The following is a 23701-nucleotide window of genomic DNA, read 5'->3' on the forward strand; positions in this document are numbered from 1 at the left end:
TTTGTCTGGTTGCTCAACGTTTCTGTATTTTCCCTAGGTAAGAGGTATTCCAAAACTAGAGGGTAAAGGTTTAGGGCGTGGGGGAAAGATTTTAAACGATCTAAAAGACTAGGAATAGAACATTCACCCCTTACTGGGCGAAAGTGAGGACTGCAGATGCTGGAGATTAGGGTCGAGAGTGTGGTGCTGGAAAAGCACAGCAGGTCAGGGAGCATCCGAGGAGCAGTAGACTCGACGTTTCGGGCAAAACCCTTCGTCAGGAAATAGCCATGGGGAACTGCAGGGCTGTAGCCGAAACGAGTGAGTCTCAGTGGGATGCTGTTGGGAAGGTCGGTGTGAATTGCCTGTAGAGATGATATGGTTCCACTGCCTTAGCCACGCGTATTTTGAGAAATGTGGGAGGAGTGGGTTCCAGTTCGTGGGACACTGACACGAGTCCTGGAGAAGGTGGCATTTGTGCTGTCTCTTTCTTCACATTCTGCCCCCTGTCCATTTTCTCCCCATCCACTGCCCCCTGCCTATTCTCTCTCCTCATACTGCACCCTCTATTCTCTCCCCCAAACCTCTGAACCCCAGTCTGTTCCCCTGTCCATTTTCCTCCCTTCTCCGCCACCACCAGCGACCCCTTCACCCACCCCCCAACCCCCACAATCGTCCTTTCTCGTGCCTCAGCCCTCTTTGATCGCTGTATGAAGTCTTTCTCAGGGAAGAGAGAGAATGGATGGTGATGACTTTATCTGGGAAACACGGCATGTGAGAAATAGCTGATTTTTAAAATTGAGAATAACTAAAACCAAATATTCAGAAACTTCGTTACAGTCGGGAAGAATGTTATTTTTTTTTTCAAAAAAAAGCTACACAAATCTTTCTGAAACTTGCATTGATGTATGTGCAGTTAGGCCACAACAAAGGACAGGCTGTAAGGAGTGAATGAGTGAATAAAAGACAAGTCCAACCTTGCCCTCGAGGAGAAAGTGAAAAATGCAGATGCTGGCGATCAGAGTCGAGAGTGTGGTGTTGGAAAAGCACAGCAGGTCCGGCAGCATCCAAGGAGCAGGAGAATCGACGTTTCGTGCATAAGCACTTGGCACTCGGCCATCGCTCCTTCAACCCCGCTGTGATGGCGCGTGAACTCACTGGTGCCTCCGCAGGTGGGAGGAGCAGGTGAATCCCTTCCGGCACTTACAGCAGTGAACGGCCTCTCTCCAGGTGGACCCGCTGGTGGGTCAGCAGTGCAGCTGACTGAGTGAAACCCCTCCCGCACATGGGGCACGTGAATGGCTTCTCTCCCTTGTAGACTCACTCATGCGTCTGCAGATGGCAGGTCCGACTGAAGCCCTTCCGACACACTGAGCAGGTGAATGGCCTCACCCGCTGTGAATGCGTCTGTGGGTTTCCAGCAAGGATGGGAAAGGGAATCCATTCCCACAGACCCCACATTTCCAACGTTTCCCCTTTGGAGGGAGCTTTCCTTGTGTTGCTCTGGGATTGAAATTACAAACAGAACGGGTACATAGTCTTTCTCACCTTGAGGCGTGAGACTTTGATTCCTCCAAGTTGAGTAAATGGTTTGAAGCACTTTTCACAGTCAGCGCACTGAATCTCCCTCACTCGATGTCTCAGTATTCTTCCTGCCACAGGACTGTCCAAAATCTCTCAAACAAACAAAAGCAAACATGCCTTCTTGATTGAAATGGCTGCTGATATTCAAGTCCCAATGAATCAAGTGGCTCTGTCAGAAGTTGATGTATCATTTGTTTTCAGATTTCTTTCTGCACGTCTTCTTGCAAAGAAAAATCACAAAACAAGTGATCACTGTCAGTACAGTTAATGAACATAACATTGGTGTCAATTCCTGTAGATTGCGAGATGTCTGCTAATCACATATTATCCAGGCCACAGAAACCTGAAAACCCTCATGCAGCCAGATCGGCTTAGCTGTGCATGAAGGAAAACTTCATTTCAGTGACAATAACATGGAACAAACTGCCTACAAAGATGCTGGAAATGGAGCTGAATCAAGGATATGAAAATGAAATGTTAAGGCTGCTTGAGAAAAGGAAGGCAGTAAAATTGCTGAATGACTTCCTGCTGACCTATTAAATAAAAAATTATGACAAAAAAAGGACGTAACTCCATTACTACATGAGAAGGTGAATAATAATTACAAAGAAACTTTTACAACAGTCAACAATATCAGATATACACCATATAGAACAAAGAAAGTTTACAGCCCAAGAACAGGCCCTTCAAGCTTGAGCCGATCCAAATGTATTGTCTAAATCTGTCGGTCAATCCCTCTACTCCCCACCCACTCATGCATTTACCCAGACGCATTTTAAATGAATCTACCGTGCCTGCCTCTCCTACATCTGCTGGCAACGCGTTCCAAACTCCCACCAACCTCTGTGTGAAGTAACGCACGCATTCTCTTTGAATAAGTGCTGCCCTTGCCGCGTTCATAAACTGCTTTTTGAGAGTTTTGACTGGCCGTTTGCGCACAAGGCAGTGTAAGAAACAAGGGCTCGTCTGGGATTTGAACCCGGGATCTCTCGCATGCCCACGCACCAGAAGGGCCGAAGCGCGAATCCTACCCCTAGACCAACGAGCCACAGGCCCAGGGCGTCCTCCATTTTTTGAGCAATGTGCCAATCCCTTAAATGCTGCTCAGTTCCTTCAGAATCTCACCTTTTCGTTGTGAACATGAGGAAAGGAGCAATCCTTTTCTAGGGTGCAAACTGTATACGTGCCAAACTGAGGGAATACACAAGGAAAATAGCTTTAAGAGAGATAGAAAGTATTTGAGCACCTTTGGAGTGTCTGCTCCCTCCCTGGATTCACTCCAGTTGCTACAAGTGAACAGTGTTTCACCCACACCTACCTCCCCTTCCCCGTCGCTGCTGGAGGATGGTATATGGAAAGGGGGAGACATTGCTTTGCTCCCAGATGTTGCCCAGAGGGAGGGAGTTTCACTCTGAAACTGACAGGGCTGCATCCGCATTGTGACGTCAACAATGGAGGGCGGGCCGGACAGCTGTCCTGCAGTTAAGGCACGTGTGGAGGGGAGGGCACTTTGCAAATCCCACTCTCCTCCAAGTCTATGCAGTTTGAGTTCAAGCAAAGCAAGGGGTTTAAATATACTATAGAAAACCTCCTTTGTGCCGTGGGAAATCTCCGGCCGCGGGAAATGCAGTGTTACAGATTTAAAGTAACAGAAGCAGGAGTAGACCATTTGGTCTAGCCTGCTCCGTCATTCATTAAGATCACAGCTCCACCAACCTGGATTATCCCGACTACCCTTAATTCCCCTACCATGCAAAAACCGATCCAACTGCGTCTTCAATAAACTTCATGAAGCTGTCTCAACTGCTCTCTTGGGCAGAGAATCCCATGGAGTCTCACAGAGTGACACAGATGTACAACACGGAAACAGACCCTTCGGTCCAGCTCATCCATGCAGCCCAGATATCCTAACCTAATCTAGTCCCATTTGCCAGCACTTGGCCCAAATCCCCAAAAAACCATCCTACCCTCCAACCTCCAACCCTGGCAACATCCCTGTAAATCTTTTCTGCACCTTTTCTAGTTTCACAACATCTTTCCGATAGGAAGCAGACCAAAATTACATGCAATATTCCAAACGTGGCCTGACCAATGTTCTGTACAGTGGCAACATGAGCTCCCAACATCTATCCTCGATGCTCTGACCAACAAAGGAAAGCACACCAAACCCTTCTTTACTATCCAATCTGCCTGCGTCTCTACTTTTAAGGAACTATCAACCTGAACTCCAAGGTCTCTTTGTTCAGCAACACTTCCAAGGAACTTACCATTAAGTGTAAAAGTCATGCTCTGATTTGATTTTCCAAAATGCAGCACCTCATATTTATCTACATTAACCTCCAACTGCCATTCCTCAGCCCATTGGCCCATCTGATCAATGTCCCGTTGTGATCTGAGATAACCTTCTTTACTGTCCACAACACCTCCAATTTTGGTGTCATCTACAAACTTGCTAACTATACCTCCTCCATTTACATACAAATCATTTATATAAATGACAAAAAGTAGCGGACCCAGCATCAATCCTTGTGACACACCATTGGTCACAGGCCTTCAGTCTGAAAAGCAACCCTCCGCCTTCTAGCCAGTTCTGTAGCCAAATGGCTAGTTGTCCCTGCATGCCGTGAGATTAAACCTTGCTCACCAGTCTCCCATGAGGAACCTTGATGATCGCCTTCCTGAAGTCCATATAGATCACGTCCATCGCTCTGCCCTCATCAATCCACTTTGTTACTTCTTCAAAAAACCCAATCATGTTCATAAGACATGATTTCCCAGGCATAAAGCCATGCTGACTATCCTTAATCAATTCTTGCCTTTCCAAATACATGTAAATCCTGTCTCTTAGGATTCTCTCCAAAACCTTGCCCATCACGGATGTCAGGTTCACTGGTCTATAGTTCCCTGGCTTTTCCTTACCACCTTTCTTAAATAGTGGCACCACATTAGCCACTCTCTAGCCTTCCGGCACCTCACCTGTGACTATTGATGATACAAATATCTCAGTAAGAGGCCCAGCAATCACTTCCCCAGTTTCCCATAGAGTTCTAGGGTACTCCTGATCAGGTCCTTGGGATTTATCCACTTTTATGCATATCAAGAAATCCAGCAATTTCTCATCTGTAATATGGGCATTTTTTCAACATGTCACCATCTACTTTCTCACATTCTATATCTTCCATGCCCTTCTCCATCGTAAACACTGATGCACAATATCCGTTCAGTATCTCGCCCGCCCCCCATCTCCTGCAGCTCCACACAAAGGCCGCCTTGCAGATCTTTGAGGGGCCCTATTCTCTCCCTTGTTATCCTTTTGTCCTTAATGTATTTATAAAAACCCTTTGGGTTATCCATGACTCCATTTGCCAAAGCTATCTCATGTCCCCTTTTTTGCCCTCATGATTTCCCTCTTAAGTATGCTCGTACTGCCTTTATACTCTAAGGATTCACTCGATCTCTCTGCCGATACCTGATATATACATCCTTCTTTATCTTAACCAAAATCTCATTTTCTCTAGTCATCCAGCATTCCCCAACCGACCAGCCTTTCCTTTCACCCGAACAGGAATATACTCTATGTCAGACAGTCACCTGATGAAGGAGCGTCGCTCCGAAAGCTAGTGTGCTTCCAAGTAAACCTGTTGGACTATAACCTGGTGTGGTGTGATTTTTTAACTTTGTACTCCCCAGTCCAACACCGGCACCTCCGAATCAGGAATATACTGTGTCTGGACTCTTGTTATCTCATATTTGAAGGCTTCCCATTTTCCAGCAGTCCTTTAACCTGCGAACATCTGCCCCCAATCAGCTTTTGAAAGATCTTGCCTAATACCTGAGTCTTCCTCCAATTTAGAACTTCAACTTTTAGATCTGATATATTATTTTCAATCACTGTTCTAAAGTTAATAGAATTATGGTTGCTGGCCCTTAGGTTTTGCACCCTCGCCAGTATGTACATCCACATTGTGAATTTGAAAATGTCCTTGTACACACTTAACAAATTCCTCTATTTGGCAGATAGGTAAATGGGCAGTAGTTATACCTTGGGTCCACTCTTCCTTCATTCCCACCAAGCCTAACCCCATTCCCACCCCAATAGTCCAACGGCACTTTCCCCTGCAACTGCCGAATGTGTGACACCAGCCCATTTACCTGCTCCCTCGTCTCTATCCAAGGGTCCAAACTTACCTTCCAGATGAAGCAGCACTTTACCTGCACTTCCCACAACCCCCCAGTCGACTGCAGTTGTTGCTCATAATGTGGTCTCATCTACATTGGGGAAAACGCAGCATAAGCTGGGCGACTGCTGCACAGAACATCTACGTTCTACCTGCAAAAAAGACCCTGAGCTTCCAGTTGCCTGCCAATTCCACACCTCACCCTGTTCCCTGGCCAACATCTCTGTCTCAGGTTTGCTGTAGTGTTCCAGCGAAGCTCAGCACCAGCAGAACGAAGAGCACCGAATATTACACTTGGGGAGCATACATCCCTCTGATCCCAATATCGAATTCAATAATTCTCGGGCCTGAAATCCATAGTATCCTCGTCCCTTCCACACACACCAAGCCTTGTTATCACATAGTCTGACATTACACACTACCTATTCTTAGCCACGAACAGTCTCCATTCACCCTCCCACGCAGATCGTTATCAACTCCCTTTCCTGTCCACAGTTCTTCCCTCGCTTTGGGCTCTGTCCTGATCTATCATTTACTGCATCCGCCTTCCTCCCACAATATCTTCTGCATTTAAACCAACGTTTTCCCAATCACCATCAGTTCTGTGGAAGGGTCTCCGGCAACTCCTGTTTTTTGTTTCAGATATACAGCATCCACAGTTCTTTAACCTTTTTTATTGAGGTAGAGTTGGAAATTACTTCGAGAGACAGAAGGAGAGGGGGCAGAGACAAAACACACATGAACTGTTGATCTCCGTTGTTTCTCATAACGTAAAATCATTGCAGTGCGATCACTTCCCTTAAGCATGAAGAGAGGTCGCCGGTAATCCGTGAGTTTGTGGCGCAATGGTAGCGCGTCTGACTCCAGATCAGAAGGTTGCGTGTTCGAATCACGTCAGGCTCACTGACGTCAACTTCTTACATTTCAAATCAAGAAAGGAGCAGGTTCACTCTCGATATCTGTTGAGCCAAATCTTCTTCACGGAAATTTTCGATCACACGTGAAGCTTTGCTGTCTGTTTGATTTGTGAACACTGTGTCAAGGAGGTGGTGTGCCCATTGTCTGGGTAAATGCTCAGCTCCCCCAGTTCATCACCGCATTTAAACACAGCCGTCTCCCTCTGGGCAGCCGCTTCGTTTAGTTGGTTACAGCGAGGTGTGAATTAACATAATACCGATATTTTTACAACATAATCCAGAGACTCCCAGCTTTATGTTTCAATCTATCAGTAGAGTGATAGCGAGTTCAGATAGAAATGTTTCCCACCAACAGCAAATCCTTTCCTCTCACTGGACACAGTTAAAATTATCTTTATTCAACAGAAGGAGCGGAAACTACAGTCTGACGGCCCCTCTCCACATTAACGGTGAGCCTGAATTTTATAAACGGTGTCAGTAAAATCCAGTGGCGGACACGGATTTGGTTCAATCGATTTTTTTGCCAAGCGAAATTCACCGAGAGGATGCTGCTGTGTGAAACAGCGTGGGGAATTACTGCAGGGCCTCCTGCGCATGGAGCACACCGCAACTGATGTGTTTCACCTTCACCAGTTTATTCCTATCTCGGAGAAGAGAGGTTTGATGATTCGGATCATAGCAGCCAGACAGAGAACAGGAGAAGAGCACTCAGCCCTTCACAAGCTTGTCACCACAGCTGGGTCATCGTGGCCCGTGTATCAGTATGGGATAGTAATCTGCATCTACTGACTGGAAGCACAGCAAATTGGAGTGCTGGTGGGACTGTCACACAGGAGAAAACGGCTTCGACCTATCAACTGGAGTGGCTCCCAATGCGCAACTCCGCTCACCTCAACTGAATAACTGTAAACAAACTACTCAGTGATTCAAAGGAATACTCGGTTTTGAATCTGCATTGTGTCATGTACCTTCGAGAATGATGTAAAAACACCTTCATTGCTGTGATGGAGTATCCTGGTGGGCAGAATATACCCGTTGTCAAATTTCCTACGTTCTGTTGGTCCAACTCCGATTTCACTCAGAATCACGAAATGTGTGACAGCGCAGACTGAGGCTACGCAGCCCACCTTAGCTCTGCTGGTTCAACACAATATGTAAATAAGTGTCTCATTCTGTCGCCTTCTCCCTGTAAATCTGCACATTGTTATATTGAACATGCCCCACCGAACTCCCGTTTGTGTCCATTGAATCTACCTCTTTGTCACTGTCAGACAGCGACTTACTGACCCCACTCCCTGTGCGAAAACGTTCTTCCTAATGTCACTTTTACTTATTTTCCTGATGACTTTAAATCTCTGCCAAATCTTTCTCCATCTTTTCAGGCCTGGGAGCATTTTCACTGCATTATTTCCTCTGTCCAAAACCCTCATGACGTGGAAACTTCAATCAGACCAGCTTTCAGCCCTCTGTTCTCCAAAGAGAGCTGCCCCAAATTTTCCAATCTCCCTTCATTGCTGACATTCCTCAGGACGGTACCATTCACGTTAACCTGTTCAGCGCTGTCTGCAATCACTTCACTTCCCCGCTTCCTGAAGTATCACCCTCAGAATTGAGTGTAATACAGGTGGAGGATTCATTCAGACTCGGATTGCGCGGGCGAAAAATCTGCAATACTTGTTCTCACTTTGAACAAGTGTTTCCCTTCGCCGTGTTCACTGCAATGGCAGCTCTGCGCCGTCCCTAATTCAGGCAGTCCGATCTTATTTAATAAAGCGGCTTTTTGAGAAAATTCATCGGCCATTTTTGCATATGCTCGAAGACCCAAAGCTAGAATCTTACCCCAGACTAACGAGCCACCAGCCATGGGTGCAGCCACCTCCGGAAGCAGGTGAGACCTGCTCAGTACGAAATACATTGTGCATTGCTCCCAGAATTGCAAGTAGGGAAGTGTTTCAAGAACATCTGCTTCTCAATCTGTCTCCCTGCTCCCAAGACTTTGCTGTTTGTCCCGTCCCCAGGGACCGGGTTGTCTCCACTGGTGGATAATTGAACCATTTCGTTTCTACTTGCAAGCTGTGCTGGTGGAAGGCAGAGCCCATTCACTCTTCTGCTCTCTCACACTATTACGTGAGGCAGGATAAGTCAGTTACAGTCATGCGTAGGAAATGGGCAACTTTGAACTTGTTCCAAAGATCCTGTTAACGGAGAGATAGAAAGATGCTGTGCTGCCGGGACAGAGAGAAATGGACACTGGAGACTCTTCCCTCAGGTAAATTGATATGAGTGCATTTTTGTGCAGCCTGCTTGGTGTTCAGAATTTGTCTTGACACAGCAATCCTGCAGAAAGTCTTTTATTACACGGCTGTTGGTTTCTTTACTGCAGGAAATGGACTAAAACAGCAAGTCATGTGTTTCAACTTCACCGGTTCATTGCCACCTGAGAGAAGAGGTTTCAAACGAGATCAGGACACACCGACAGAGAACAGGACAAGACAACTCAGAGCTCCACAAGGGTGCCAGCGCAACTGTGTAAATTTGACTTGTGTATCGATGCGATATGTTGAGATCAGATACCCGAAGTTTTGGGAAGCAAATGACATGTCAGGGAACAGAACAGAGCGCCGATATCGACATTTAGACACTCAGGAAGTCGTTTGAAAAGCAAGATGCTGAACGAAGTTCCATCGCAAAGGAAAGTCGCTCAAGGAGACACTGAACAATAACAGAGGAGGGTTTCGATTCATCAATCTCTGGGTTAGGAGCCCAGCACGCTCCCGCTGCGCCACGCGGCTCCGACGCACTGCGGCGCTTCCCTTCAGCCTTTCGTCTGGCGCGTGGCATGCACGTTCGAGACTGATGTCAACCTCTCCACTGCTGTCGTCTTATAGGCTGTTGCGCAGACGTATGGAGGCTGTGTAAATATCAAGTCTTTCTAACTTCCCACATTCTGTTGGTCGAACTGTGATTTCACTCTGAATCATGTGCCATAGCGCAGACAGACGCCATGCGGCCCACCTTCGCTCTGCTGGGTCGACACAGTAAGTGAACGTGGGTCTCTATTCGTATCATTCTCTTGCCTTCTCCATGTAATTCTGCACATTGTTACTTTAAACATGACCACCGGATTCCCGTTTGCGTCTAATGAATCTGCCTCTTTGTCAGTGTCAGTTAGGGATTTACTGACCCCAACCACTCCCTGTACGAAAGCGTTCTTCCTAATGTCACTTTTGGTTCTTTTCCTCATGACTTTAAAACTCTGCCGAATCGTTGCCGATCCTTTCAGGGGTGGGAGCATTTTGACTACATTACTTTCTCTGTCTAGACTTCGCATGACTTGGAAAGCTTCAATCGGGCCAGATTTCAAACTTCTGTTCTCCGAAGAGAGCTGTCCCAAATTTCCAATCGACCCTCATCGCTGACATCCCTCAAACACCGCACCACTCACGTCAACCTATTCAACGCTATCTCCAATAATTTCACTTCGCTGCTTTCTGTCCCATTGGTACTCCAGGGAGGGGACCTTCTTCATTTCCTGAAGAAGGGCTAATGCCCGAAACGTCGATTCTCCTGTTCCCTCGATGCTGCCTGACCTGCTGCGCTTTTCCAGCAACACATTTCCATCTCTGATCTCCAGCATCTGCAGACCTCACTTACTCCAGGGAGCCCAACCTCGTTTAACGAAGGTGCTTTTTGAGAAAATTAAATAGGTACTTTTGCACAAGTCATGAAACGCGGGCTTGTCCGGGATGTGAATCGGGGATCTCTCGCAAATCTGCGTTGATGAAGACCCAAAGCGAAAATCATACCCCTAGACCAACGAGCCACACCGAAGACACGCCTGCGCCCCCGCTCTCCCTCTTGAACCAGCTGAGGCTTGCTCAGAGTGAAGTATAGTTGACATTGAACAGGCTGGGGCTGTTTTCTCTGGAACGTCGGAGGCTGAAGGGTGACTTTATGGAGGTTTACAAAATTATGAGGGGCATGGATAGGATTAATAGGCAAAGTCTTTTCCCTGGGGTCGGGGAGTCAAGAACTAGAGGGCATAGATTTAGGGTGAGAGGGGAAAGATATAAAAGAGACCTGAGGGGCAACTTTTTCACGCAGAGGGTGGTGCGTGCATGGAATGAGCTGCCAGAGAAAGTGGCGGAGGCTGGTACAATTGCAACATTTAAGAGGCGTTTGGATTGATATATGAATAGGAAGGGTTTGGAGTGATATGGGCCGGGTGCTGGCAGGTGGGACTAGATTGGGGTGGGATATCTGGTCGGCATGGACGGGTTGGACCGAAGGGTCTGTTTCCATGCTGTACATCTCTATGACTCTATGAACAGCTGCTTCTCATTCTGTCTCTTTGCTGCTGTTTGCCCGTCCCGAGGAACCGGGCCCTCTCTAATGGCAGAAAATTAAACCGTTTTCTTTCTAAACTTTTCTCTGACACCGGAGTGACCAGTGACAAGCATCGCCCTCCTCAACATAGGGTACAGAGAACCCCGCAGACCTCCACGAGTGTGTCATCTGAACTGTGCACATTGGGCCTGTGCATCAATGTGAAATATTTACGTCGAAATTTTTTGGGAAGCAGATGAGAAGGCGAGGTGCACAACAGTGCGCCGTGATACATAGAACATAGAACATAGAACATAGAAGAATACAGCGCAGTACAGGCCCTTTGGCCCTCGATGTTGCGCCGATCCAAGCCCACCTAACCTATACTAACCCACTATCCTCCATATACCTATCCAATGCCCGCTTAAATGCCCATAAAGAGGGAGAGTCCACCACTGCTACTGGCAGGGCATTCCATGAACTTACGACTCGCTGAGTGAAGAACCTACCCCTAACTTCAGTCCTATATCTACCCCCCCTTAATTTAAAGCTATGCCCTCTTGTAATACCCGACTCCATACGCGGGAAAAGGTTCACACTGTCAACCCTATCTAACCCCCTAATCATCTTGTACACCTCAATCAAGTCACCCCTAAACCGTCTTTTCTCTAATGAAAACAGCCCCAAGTGTCTCAGTCTTTCCTCATACGATCTTCCTTCCATACCAGGCAACATCCTGGTAAACCTCCTCTGCACCCGTTCCAGTGCCTCCACGTCCTTCCTATAGTATGGCGACCAAAACTGCACACAATATTCCAGATGCGGCCGCACCAGAGTCTTATACAACTGCATCATGACCTCAGGACTCCGGAACTCAATTCCTCTACCAATAAAAGCCAGTACGCCATATGCCTTCCTCACCGCACTATTTACCTGGGTGGCAAAGACGGGAAAGCTGCTAAAGACGACGTTGAATGAATAGGAGAGAATGGTTTCTCTTTTGGGTTATGGTCCCAACACGCACGCGTTGTGCCATTCTCCCGCATTGCTGGGCAGTTTTTCCAGAGAAGTATTCAGCTTTTCATCTGGCGTGTGGCAGGCACGTTTGAGAATGAGGTCAAAAGATCTTCACTGCTGTCGTGGCATATGCTGTTGTACAGACATATCGTCGATGTGCAAAAATAAACTGTGTCTAAATTCCCACATTCTGTTTTTCAAACTGTGATTTCGCTCAGAATCACTAATTTTCAAAACTCGCAATATTCAAACTTTAACAAAGTGCTCATAGAAATGATTAGTGAACACCTGGAAGAAATTCTTCCAAACTTACCTGGGGAATTTCGCTTTGAGGGGTCTTGAAAATTAAGTGGAAGGAAGGGAAGTTTGCCTCGAGGCTGTTTAATGTGGAGATGTGTTCTCCATGTAAACTGGTCGTAGTTGACCATCCCAGTGCTTCCCGATGCAGGGCTGTCTGGCCCACAGGGAGGTTTACTTGCAGCAACTGGAGTGAGTCCAGAGAGGGAGCAGTTTCTGCAAAGGTGCTCAAATACTTTCTATCTCTCTTTTAGGTATTTTCCTTATGTATACCCTCAGTTTGGCACGTATGCAGTTTGCACCCTGGAAAATGATTGCTTTTTTGCTCATGTTCACAATTAAAAGTGTCGTTTCTCATGGAACTGAGCCGCATTGAAAGGATTGGCATATTGATATTATATATATATATATATATATATATATATATATATATATATGTATATGTACACGTATTTAGTTTAAGATTAGATTAGATTAGATTAGAATGATGTTTTACTCTAAACACACCTAAGCCTATCTGGCTGCATGAGGGATTTCAGGTTTCTGTGTGCTGGGTATTATGTGATCAGCAGGCATCTGGCAAACGACAGGAACTGCCACCAATGTTATGTTCATTAACTGTACTGACAGTGATCACTTATTTTGTGATTTTTTTTTGCAGGAAGACGTGCCGAAAGAAATCTGAAAAGAAATGATGCATCAACTTCTGACAGAGCCACTTGATTCATTGGGACTTGAATATCAGCAGCCATTCCAATCAAGAAGACATGGTTGCTTTTGTTTGTTTGAGAGAATTTGGACACTGGTGTGGCAGGAAGAATACTGAGACACCGAGTGAGGGAGATTCAGTGCGCTGACTGTGAAAAGTGCTTCAAACCATTTACTCAGCTTGGGGGAATCAAAATCTCACACCTCACGGTGGGGATAGACGATGTCCCCGTTCTGATTGGAATTTCAAACCCAGACCAACACAAGGAAAGCTCCCCCAATGGGGAAACTGTGGAAATGTGGGGACTGAGGGAAAGGATTCCCTTCCCCATCCCTGCTGGAAATCCACAGACGTATTCACAGCGGGGAAAGGCCATTCGCCTGCTCGTTGTGCAGGAAGGGCTTCAGTCGGATCAGCCATCTGGAGACGCACGAGTGGGTCCACAAGTGAGAGAAGCCATTCACTGCCCCATGTACGGGAGGGGGTTCACTCAATCAGCTGCACTGCTGACGCACCAGTGGGTCCACACCGGAGAGAGGCCGTTCACCTGCTGTCAGTGCCGGGAGGGCTTCACCAGCGCGTTCACGTGCCATCGCAGGGGGATGGAAGGAGCGATGGCCGAGCGCCACTAACAACCCCGCTCTGGGGACTCTCAGGTCCGAATCCCGTCGCGGCAGATGGCAGAATTGGGATTCGGTCAGTAATCTGAACTTCAGAATCTCAGGATGAAACCATTTTCAGAGGGCAAAAACCCATCTGATTCACTCATGTCCTTTTCAGTGATGGAAACTGCTGTTGCGGGAAAGGATACACTCAGTCGTCCCAGCTGCATGCTTTACCCGGCTGTACAAAGGATCCAGTTACAAAGGTACAACTCAACTGACCAATAATAAAGAAAGTGTGGTGGGGAGAGTGGGGGTGAGTGTGTGCACTTTGAGCTTGAGGTGCTTTTTTTTTTAAAAAAAAAAAGCTACTTTTTATACGCCTTGTGATGTGGAGATCTGAAGCTGTAACAAAGTTGGGTCGCAGTAAAGGTTACCTGAACTTACCGCCAGGCTCAAACTCTCATTGAAAGCTGTGAGATCCAACAGCTTCTCATTTCTTTCAGCCACTAGCACCGAGTTTCCAATGTCGTGTCTCAGAAGGAGCAGTGAATGAGTAGCTAGTATTGTTCGAAATTGTAAATTTTTCAGGACTGCAGGTTTATTGTTTCATTGGCATTGCAAAGTTTACTGGCAACAGTGGGAGGTGTGGGCTGTATTCACTGGAAACAAAGTTTTAAAATGACACAAACACCAGGGTATAGTCCAACAGGTTTATTTGGAAGCATTAGGTTTTGGAGCGCTGTTCCTTCATCAGGTAGCTGTTGAGTAGGATGGTAAGACACAGAATATATAGCAAAAGATTATAGTGTCATGCAACATAAATGATATATTGAAGAAACCTGTTAAGTCTTTCATCTTTTAAAATGGGTTGCAGATTTCGGTTCATTAATCTGTAAATGCCAGAACTTCTTTTTAGTCATATTCTCCAGGTAACTTAATGTTTTATAAAGGGAGGTGACACCTCAGGTCAGACAATGCATGAGAGCTGTGAGGTTAGAGTCTTTCTGTATCCCAGTCTTGAGTCAGACTGGTTCTATTTCCAAATATATAATCCTGCAAATGCAATTCACCCCAAAGACTTCTATGTGCGAGTGCATGCATGAGACAGAGCGTCTGTGTGTGTGCGTGTGCATGCTGGGTAAAGTGCGCGTGTGATGGAGTATAATTGTGTGAGAAGGTGTGTGCATGGATGTGAGTGTGAGGGGTGTATCAATGTGTGTCTGAGAGAGAGCCTGTCTATCAGAGAGGGTATGCACGACCGTGTGAGTACTTGAGTGTGTGTGAGAGAGAGAGTTTGTGTGTGTATTGTGTAGCTGGGTCTCCTGCAGTGAGACATGAATCCAAGGTCTCAGCTGAGGTCATTCTCGTGTGTTCCAAACTTGTTATCAGCCTCTGCTCGGCCACTAGAAATGATTAAGCAGTTAAGCAGTTTCACAACACACACTGGAGAGGGCAAGGTGAAGGGCTTATGTCTGAAACGTTGATTCTCCTGCTCCTTGGATGCTGCCTGACCTGCTGTGCTTTTTCAACACCACACTCTCGACTCTGATCTCCAGCATCTGCAGTTCTCACTTTCTCCTCATGGGCAAGGTGGGACTTGTCTTTTATTCACTCATTCACTCCTACAGCCTGTCCTTGGTTGTGGCCTAACTGTGCATATATCAATGCAAGTTTCAGAAAGGTTTCTAAGCTTGTTGTTTTTTTTTAAAAGAACATTCTTCCAGACTTTAACAACGTTTCTGAATATACGATTTTAGCTATTCTCAATTTTAAAAATCAGTCATTTCTCGCACACCCTGTTTCCCAGGTAGAATCGTCACCACCCATTCTCTCTCTCTCCTTAAAAGGGCTTGATACAGTGATCAAAGAGGGCTCAGGCACCAGAAACGAGGGGGAGGGGCGCTGGTGGGGGTGGAGAAGGGAGAGAAATGGAGAGGGGGACAGAAGTTGGGGGGTAGAGAAGGACTGGTGTTCAGAGGGTTATGGGGAGAGAATGGGGGTCCAGTGTGAGGAGAGAGAATGGGCAGGGGGCACTGGGTGGGGAGAAAATGGACGGGGGGCAGTGTGTGAAGAGAGAGACAGCACAATCCTACCATCCCCAGAACTGGTATCAGTGTCCAACGAACGAACCCACTCCTCCCACAGCAGACTTGGGGCAATCATTTCTCAATATACGCGTGGCTAAGGCAGTGGAATCATATCATCCCTACAGGTCATTCACACCGACCTTCCCAGCAGCATCCCATGCAGACCCACTCGATTATGCTGCAGCTCTGCAATTCCACATAGCTATTTCCTGACGAAGTGTTTTGCCGGAAACGTCGATTCTCCTACTCCTCGCACGCTGCCTGACCTGCTGTGCTTTTCCAGCACACACTCTCGACCCTAATCTCCAGCATCTGCAGTCGTCACTTTCGCCCTGTAGGGGGTGAATGTTCTTTGCCGAGTCTTTACAATCTCTTCAAATCTTTCCTCCTCACCCTAAACCTGTACCCTCTAGTTTTGGAATACCTCTACCCTTGGGTAAAGGCAGGAACGTTGAGCAGCCAGACAAAATGCAAAAGGAATAAAACGTCGAGGCACAGGGGAAAAAAAACATTGGCGTTGGCATTTTTCTCTCGTATTCGCATTTGGAGACTTAAAATTTGTCATGATCTGGAGGTGCCCGTGTTGGACTGGGGTGTGCAAAGTTAAAAATCACACAACACCAGGTTACAGTCCAATCGGCTTGTTCAGAAACACTTAACTTTCGGAGCGTGGCTCCTTCATCAGGCGGTTGTGGAGTGTCAGATCAGAAGATCATAAATTCAGTGTTACCATGTTATACTCCACAACCACCTGATGAAGGAGCAGCGCTCCAAAAACCCGTGCTTCCAAATAAGCCTGTTGGACTATAACCAGATGTTTTGTGATTTTTAACTCTAAAATTTGTCAGTAACACCAGCATCGTGACAGAGCATACTGAGCATGCTCCGCGGTGTCAATAAGCACTGCGCATGTCTGTCGGTGTCATCAAAGTACTGCGAACACTCCTGGGTGTCCGCAGAAAAGGCGCACGAGCTCCTTTCCATGGACCAATGGAGAACCTTGGAGGACCCGGAGGAGTCTGGTCCTCCTGCCAATCAGAGTCGGCCGTTGTCGAAATGCGGAAGTTGGACCGTGAGCTCTGAAGCTGCTGATCTTTTGTCACTGAATGAAGATTAAACCTCACCCCAGACTATAAATTCCTTCCTCTGTCTAAAATTTGTGAGTATAATAGTGTTTTTGTCAACACGTTTTTCATTTTATTTTCATTCTGGGGTTCAATTATTGATTTGTAGCAAATGAAAGAGTGAATCGAGGGAGGGGACAGACTCTGTGTCTCACTTTTCAAACGCAGTGCCACAATGTAAAGGTATAGCCTTTGATGTACGTAAAAATAAAAGCAGAAAGGAGGTGCATTGTTTATGAAGTGATATGTTGAGATGTGGCGAAAGTGAGATGCTGGAGATCAGAGTTGAAAAGTGTGGCGCTGGCAAACCACAGCAGGTAAGACAGCAACTGAGGAGGAGAGTCGACGTTTCGGGCATGAGCTCTTCATCAGGAAAGATGTGTGGATGGACAAAGGGGCCTCGGCGTCCTTCGAAACCAGTTACTGCCAGTTGTCAGACAGGTGCAGCAAGCAATGAGCAAAGCAAGTGATATATTAGCAAGAGGAATTGAGTTCAGAAGTGTGGATGTCTTTCAGCAGTTAGGCTGGTCATTGAATGTATTCAAGGCCGAGTTCATTTGACTTTGATGAACAAAGAAGTGGATGGTTTTGGGGGAAGGCAAGAAAATGGTTTTAAGACCAGTATAGAACAGTTACAGAGATGGAAATGTGTTGCTGGAAAAGCGCAGCAGGTCAGGCAGCATCTAGGGAACAGGAGAATCGACGTTTCGGGCATTAGCCCTTCTTCAGGAATGGCCGAAACGTCGATTCTCCTGTTCCCTAGATGCTGCCTGACCTGCTGCGCTTTTCCAGCAACACATTTTCATCTCTGATCTCCAGCATCTGCAGACCTCACTTTCTCCTAGAACAGTTACAGAGTCATACAGCACAGAAACAGACCCTTCAGTCCAACTAGTCCATGCTGACTATATTCACAAACTAAACTCGTCCCACCTGCCAATGTTTGGCCCATATCCTTCTGAAACTTTTCTATTTGTGCACTTATTCAAATTTATTTTAAATGTTGTTACTGTACCTGCATTCACTACTTCTTCTGGACATTCATTTGACACACACTCCACTCTCTGAAACGAAAAATGTGCTCCTCCTGTCTTTTTTAAAATTTTCTCTTCTCACCTTAAAAAGATTGCTCCCTGTTCTTGAAACAACAGCTGATATTGACCTCATCTATGCCCCTCGTGATTTTATAAACCTCAATAAGGTCACCTCTCAACCTCCGATGTTCCAGTGAAAAAGTTCCAGCCTATTCACCTAGATGTAAGTAGATCCATATTCAGTTATGATCTGTTCAATGCTTGTGCAGGCTTGAAAGACCAAATGGCCAAATCCTGCTCCCAATTCTCTCACTGTGGCCAGGACAGCAAAAGACCATAAGACATAGGAGCAGAAATTAGGCCATTCAGCCCATCAGGTCTGTTCATACAATTCAATCGTGGCTGATAGGTTTCTCAACCCCATTCTCCTGCGCTCTCCCTGGAACTCTCCATCCCCATGATACTCAGGAACCTATCTACCTCAGTCTTAAATATCCTCAGTGACCTGGCCTCTACAACCTTCTGTAGAAATGAATTCCATAGATTCACCACTCTTTCACTGAAGAAGTATCTCCTTATCTGCGTTCTAAAATGCCTTCCCTTTACTCAAAGGTTGTGCCCTCAGGTTCTAGTCTCTCCTACCAATGGAAACATCCTCTGAAAGTCTACTCTGTCCAGGCCATTCAGTATTCTGTATGTTTCCATTAGATCCCCCTGAGTGTGGGCCTGTTAATCAGCATGAAACAGACCCTTCAGGATGAGGTACAGCAGGGATTAGGTTCAGCAATGAGAGAATGGAGGGAGGTATGTGGGACAGAGATTTTCAGCTTCTAGGGAATAACAGAGGAAAGAGAGTTTAGCATAAATTAGAATTGATTGGATGGGCCAAGGAGTAGCAGATGGGGTTTAATTCAGAGAAATGTGAGATGTTGCATTTTGGTCCAGCAATCCAGGCAGGACTGACACAGTTAAGGGGAGTGTTGCAGAACAAAGAGACCTTAGAGTGCAGGTTCATAGTTCCTTGAAGGTGGAGTCTTACTTAGACAGAATAGTGAACAAGGTGTTTGGTATGCTTTCCTTTATTGGCCAGAGCATTCAGTATAGGAACTGGGAGATCATTCTGCCGCTGTACAGGACATTGGATAGGCCACTTTTGGAATACTGCATTCAATTCTGGTCTCTCTGATGGAGGAAAGATGTTATGAAACTTTGAGAGGGGTCAGAAAATATTGAGAAGGCTGTTGCCAGATTTGGAGGGTTTGAGCTGCAGGAAGAGGCTGAATAGGCCAGGGAGATATTTTCTTTGGAGCATCAGAGGCTGAGTGGTAACCTTTAAAGAAGTTTATAAGGGGCATCGATAGGGTGAATACCCAAGGTCTTTTCTCCATGGTAGGGGAGTCCAGAACTAAAGGGGCAGAAGTTTAAGGTGAGTAGGGAAAGGGACCTGAGGGGCAACATACTTTCAGACAGAGGGTGGAACGTGTATGGAACGAACTGCCAGAGTAAGTGGGGAGGCTGGTACAATGACAACATTTAAAAGCCACTGGATGGGTACTTGAATAGGAAGGATTTAGAGGGATGAGTCAAATGCTGGCAAATGGGACCAGATTAGTTTGTGATATATAGTTGGCACGGATGAGTTGGGCCAAAGGGTCTGTTTCTGTTCTGTATGACTTTAATCATCTTCAGTGAAAGCAGAAGTGTTGTTGTAAAGACTGGACTTTCAGAGAAGCTTTCAAAAATGTTTTGCCCTTACTCAGAGCAGAAGAAGTTATAATGAAATCTTTCATTTGTGAGACAGCAACTGAGTGAGTACATCTGGGATTTGGTGGAAAGTGGGAATTCATTGCACTGTGGGGATGAAACCCTACCCTATCAGGTCATTTCTGCTGGTAGATAAGACTAGGCCCCAAGATTAGGGAGGTAGATTTAGGACAGAGATGAGGAGGAACTGCTTTTCCTGGAGAGTAGTGAAACTATGGAAGTCTCTGCCCAAGGAAGCAGAGAAGGCAGCTTTGTCAAGTATATTCAAGACACAATTAGATGGGTTTCTGCATAATTGGGGAATTAAGGATAGTTGGGACATTGCAGGGAGGAGGAGCTGAGATGATGGATAGATCAGCCATAATCTTAATGAATGGCAGAGCAGGCAGGACGGGCCAAATGGCTGACTCCTGCTTCTATTACAATGAACCTATAACTCTGCATTTCCCATGGCTAACCCAACTAACCTGCACATCCCTGAACACTATCGGCAATTTAGCCTGGCCAATCCAAATCAAGGCTGGTGAGCAATGTCGTGATGTGGAAATGAACATCAGAGAATGATAGAAAGGGACAAGGAGAGTAAATACACCAGCAATCAAAACTGGATTCAGAAGATCACAAAAACTGAAACTAAAAACTGAATGTGAGCTGCATTGTAACAGAAGTGAATGAATTGACTGAACACATTGAAGAGAATAATTATGATCTGAGACTCCTTACAGGGACATGACTTCAGGATGGCAAGGACTAGATCCTGAATATCGAGGGGGTAGTCAAATGGGAAGCTCATTAAAGGGAGAGGATTGGTGCTGCTCATCAAAGCACTGATCACAGGGTAGTCTGGTGTCAGCTTGGATTTCAGGTCCGGATTTCTCTGTCCTCTGTTGATCTCCCTGTTCCCACAGAGTAAGATGTTGGTCTGTTCTCAGCTCTGCTGGATTTCTGCTGAAGCTTTAATGCCCCCTTTTACACGTTCGGGAAAAATAAAACATTTATTCAATCGAGACCCAATCCATAATCTCCCAGACTGTCAACCAGTCCAAGTAAATCTGAAGTAGGGGTCTGCCAGGATTCTGATAGTGGTCTACCTGAGGAATTCTCTCTCTCCCTTACATCTAACTATTAATATCCAGCTATGATTTACAATCATACTTGCACCAACAAAAATAAAGCATCTGTTATCAAATAGACATATGGATATACAGCATGGAAACAGGGTTTCTCTATTACACACACAGAACCACACTCTCCATGGGGATGAATTTGAATTTGCAGCATTACATTTGCAGATACATTCTATTTTGCTCAAAAATTCTAAATTTGACGGTGTTAGGCAAGAACTTTCAAAAGCTGATTGTGCGCCAATGTTTGCAGGTAAAGGGACGGCTGGAAAATGGGAAGCCTTCAGAACTGTGATAACTCGAGTCCAGAGAAAGTATATTCTTGTTAGGGTGAAAGGAAAGGCTGGTAGGTATAGGAAATGCTGGCTGACTGGAGAAATTGAGGGTTTGGTTCAGAAAATGAAGGAAGCATATGTCAGGTATAGACAGGACAGATCGAGTGAAGCCTTACAGTATAAAGGGAGTAGGAGTATACTTAAGAGAGAAGTCAGGGGGGGGGGGAAACAGGGGACATGAGATAGCTTTGGCAACTAGAGTTAAGGAGAATTCAAAGGATTTTTACAAATACATTAAGGACAAAAGAATAAGTAGGGAGAGAATAGGGCCCCTCAAAGATCAGTAAGCTGGCCTTTGTGTGGAACCGCTGGAGGTGGGGGTGATACTAAATGGGTATTTTGCATCAGAGTTTACTGTGGAAAAGAACATGGAAGATATAGAATGTAGGGAAATAGATGGTGACATCTTGAAAAATGTCCATATTACAGAGGACCAAGTGCTGGATGCCTTGAAATGAATAAAAGTGGATAAATTCCAAGGACCTGATCAAGTGTACCCGAGAACTCTGTGGGAATCTAGAGAAGTGATTGCTGGGGCTCTTGCTGAGATATTTGTATCATTGATAGTCACAGCTGAGGTGTCGGAAGACTGGAGGTTGATTAACGTTGTGCCACTGTTAAAGAAAGGTGGTAAAGACAAGCCACGGAACTATAGACCAGTGAGCCAGACGTCGGTGTTGTTGGAGGGAATCCAACTGAGGGACAAGATGTACATGTATTGGAAAGGCAAGGACTGATTAGGGATAGTCAATATGGCTTTACGTGTGGGAAATCATGTCTCACAAATTTGAATGAGTTTTTTTTGAAGAACTAACGAAGGGAACTGATGCGGGCAGAGAATAGATGTGATCTATATGGACTTCAGTAAAGTGTTCGACAAGATTCCCCATGGGAGACTGGTGAGCAAGGTTAGATCTCATGGAATACAGGGAGAATATGCCATTTGGATACAGAACTGGCTCAAAGGTAGAAGGTGGTGGTGGAGGGTTGTTTTTTCAGACAGGAGGCCTGTGACCAGTAGAGTGCCACAAGGATCTGTGCTGGGTCCACTACTTTATATCATTTATATAAATGATTTGGATGTGAGCATAAGAGGTATAGCTATAAGTTTGCTGATGACACTAAAATTGGAGGTGTAGTGGACAGCAAAGAAGGTTACCTCAGATTACAACGAGATTTTGATCAGATGGGCCAATGGGCTGAGAAGTGGTAGATGGAGGTTAATTCAGATAAATGTGAGGTGCTGCATTTTGGGAAAGCAAATCTTAGCAGTACTTATACACTTAATGGTAAGGTCCTAGAGAGTGTTGCTGAACAAAGAGGCCTTGGAGTGCAGTTTCATAGCTCCTTGAAAGTGGAGTCGCAGGTAGTGAAGAATAGGATAGTGATTGGATAGTGAAGAAGGCATTTGGTCTGCTTTCCTTTAATAGTCAGAGTATTGAGTACAGGAATTGGGAGGTCATGTTGCACCTGCACAGGACATTGGTTAGGCTACTGTTGGAATATTACATGCAATTCTGGTCTCCTTCCTATCAGAAAGATGTTGTGAAACTTGAAAGGGTTCAGAAAAGATTTACAAGGATGTTGCTAGGATTGGAAGATTTGAGCTATAGGGAGAGGTTGAATAGGCTAAGGCTGTTTTCCCTGGAGTGTCAGAGGCTAAGGGGTGATCTTGCAGATATTGATAAAATCATGAGGGGCTTGGATAGGATAAATGGACAAAGTCTTTCCCCTGGGCTGGGGGAGTCCAGAACTAGAGGGCATAGGTGTAGGGTGAAAGAGACCTCAGAGGCAACTTCTTCACTCAGGGAGTGGTATGTGTATGGAATGAGCTGCCAGAGGAAGTGGTGGAGGCTAGTCTGGATGGGCATATGAATAGAAAGAGTTTGGAGGGATATGGGCAAGTTGCTGGCAGGTGGGACTTGATTGGGTTGGGATATCTGGTCGTCATGGATGAGTTGGACTGAAGGGTCTGTTTCCATGCTGTCCATCTATGACTGTATAACTCTAAATGCACAATGTGCTGGCAGTCAATGCAGGCAGCCAATACATGTAATATTTTGTAAATTTCCGAATCTTGAGTCAGCGGGCTGACTCAAGATTCGGATACAGACAGACTCTGACCTCACTCCTTTCATGCATTATGTGAGCTGAGATGTCACCTTTTCTTATAAAACCTTAAGTTATCTTGAGAAGGAGCCTGACAGGAAGTTCTGGGACTTGCATATTATTGATACCTGCAACCCATTCTAAAAGATTAAAGACTTAACAATCCAGGTTTGTTCAGTATATAATTTCAGTGGCAGGACACTCATGTTTTTCCATAAATTCTGTGTCTTATGATCTTGTACTCCACAACCAACTGAATAAGAAGCAGCACTCCGAAAGCCGGTGCTTTTAAATAAACTTGTTGGACTGTGACCTTTTATTATGTTATATGTAACTTTGTCCAGGTTGGGGTGGATTCGCCATGTTAAATGACCCATAGTGTTCTGTTTTGGATGGGTTCAGGTGGATTGGCAGTGTTCAGTTACCCATATCGTCGAGGGATGTGCAGGTTCGGGTGGATTGGCTGTGCTAATTTACCCATAGTGCCCAGGGATGTGCAGGTTAGCATAGAT

General features: G+C 45.7%; 1 protein-coding gene and 1 non-coding gene across 2 annotated transcripts in view; both read left to right on the plus strand.

Annotated features, from left to right (window-relative positions):
* Positions 1–23701, plus strand: part of LOC148144691 (uncharacterized) — a 203890-nt gene that overhangs the window by 104894 nt on the left and 75295 nt on the right. The gene's annotated exons all lie outside the window — the stretch shown is intronic.
* Positions 6573–6644, plus strand: trnaw-cca (transfer RNA tryptophan (anticodon CCA)). The gene has a single exon. It is a non-coding gene; the product is annotated as a tRNA-Trp (tRNA).

Source organism: Chiloscyllium plagiosum, unplaced genomic scaffold (assembly GCF_037043375.1).
Source record: "Chiloscyllium plagiosum isolate Xiang-an unplaced genomic scaffold, Cpla_swu_hap1 HiC_scaffold_27, whole genome shotgun sequence".
In the NCBI taxonomy this organism is placed as follows: domain Eukaryota; kingdom Metazoa; phylum Chordata; class Chondrichthyes; order Orectolobiformes; family Hemiscylliidae; genus Chiloscyllium; species Chiloscyllium plagiosum.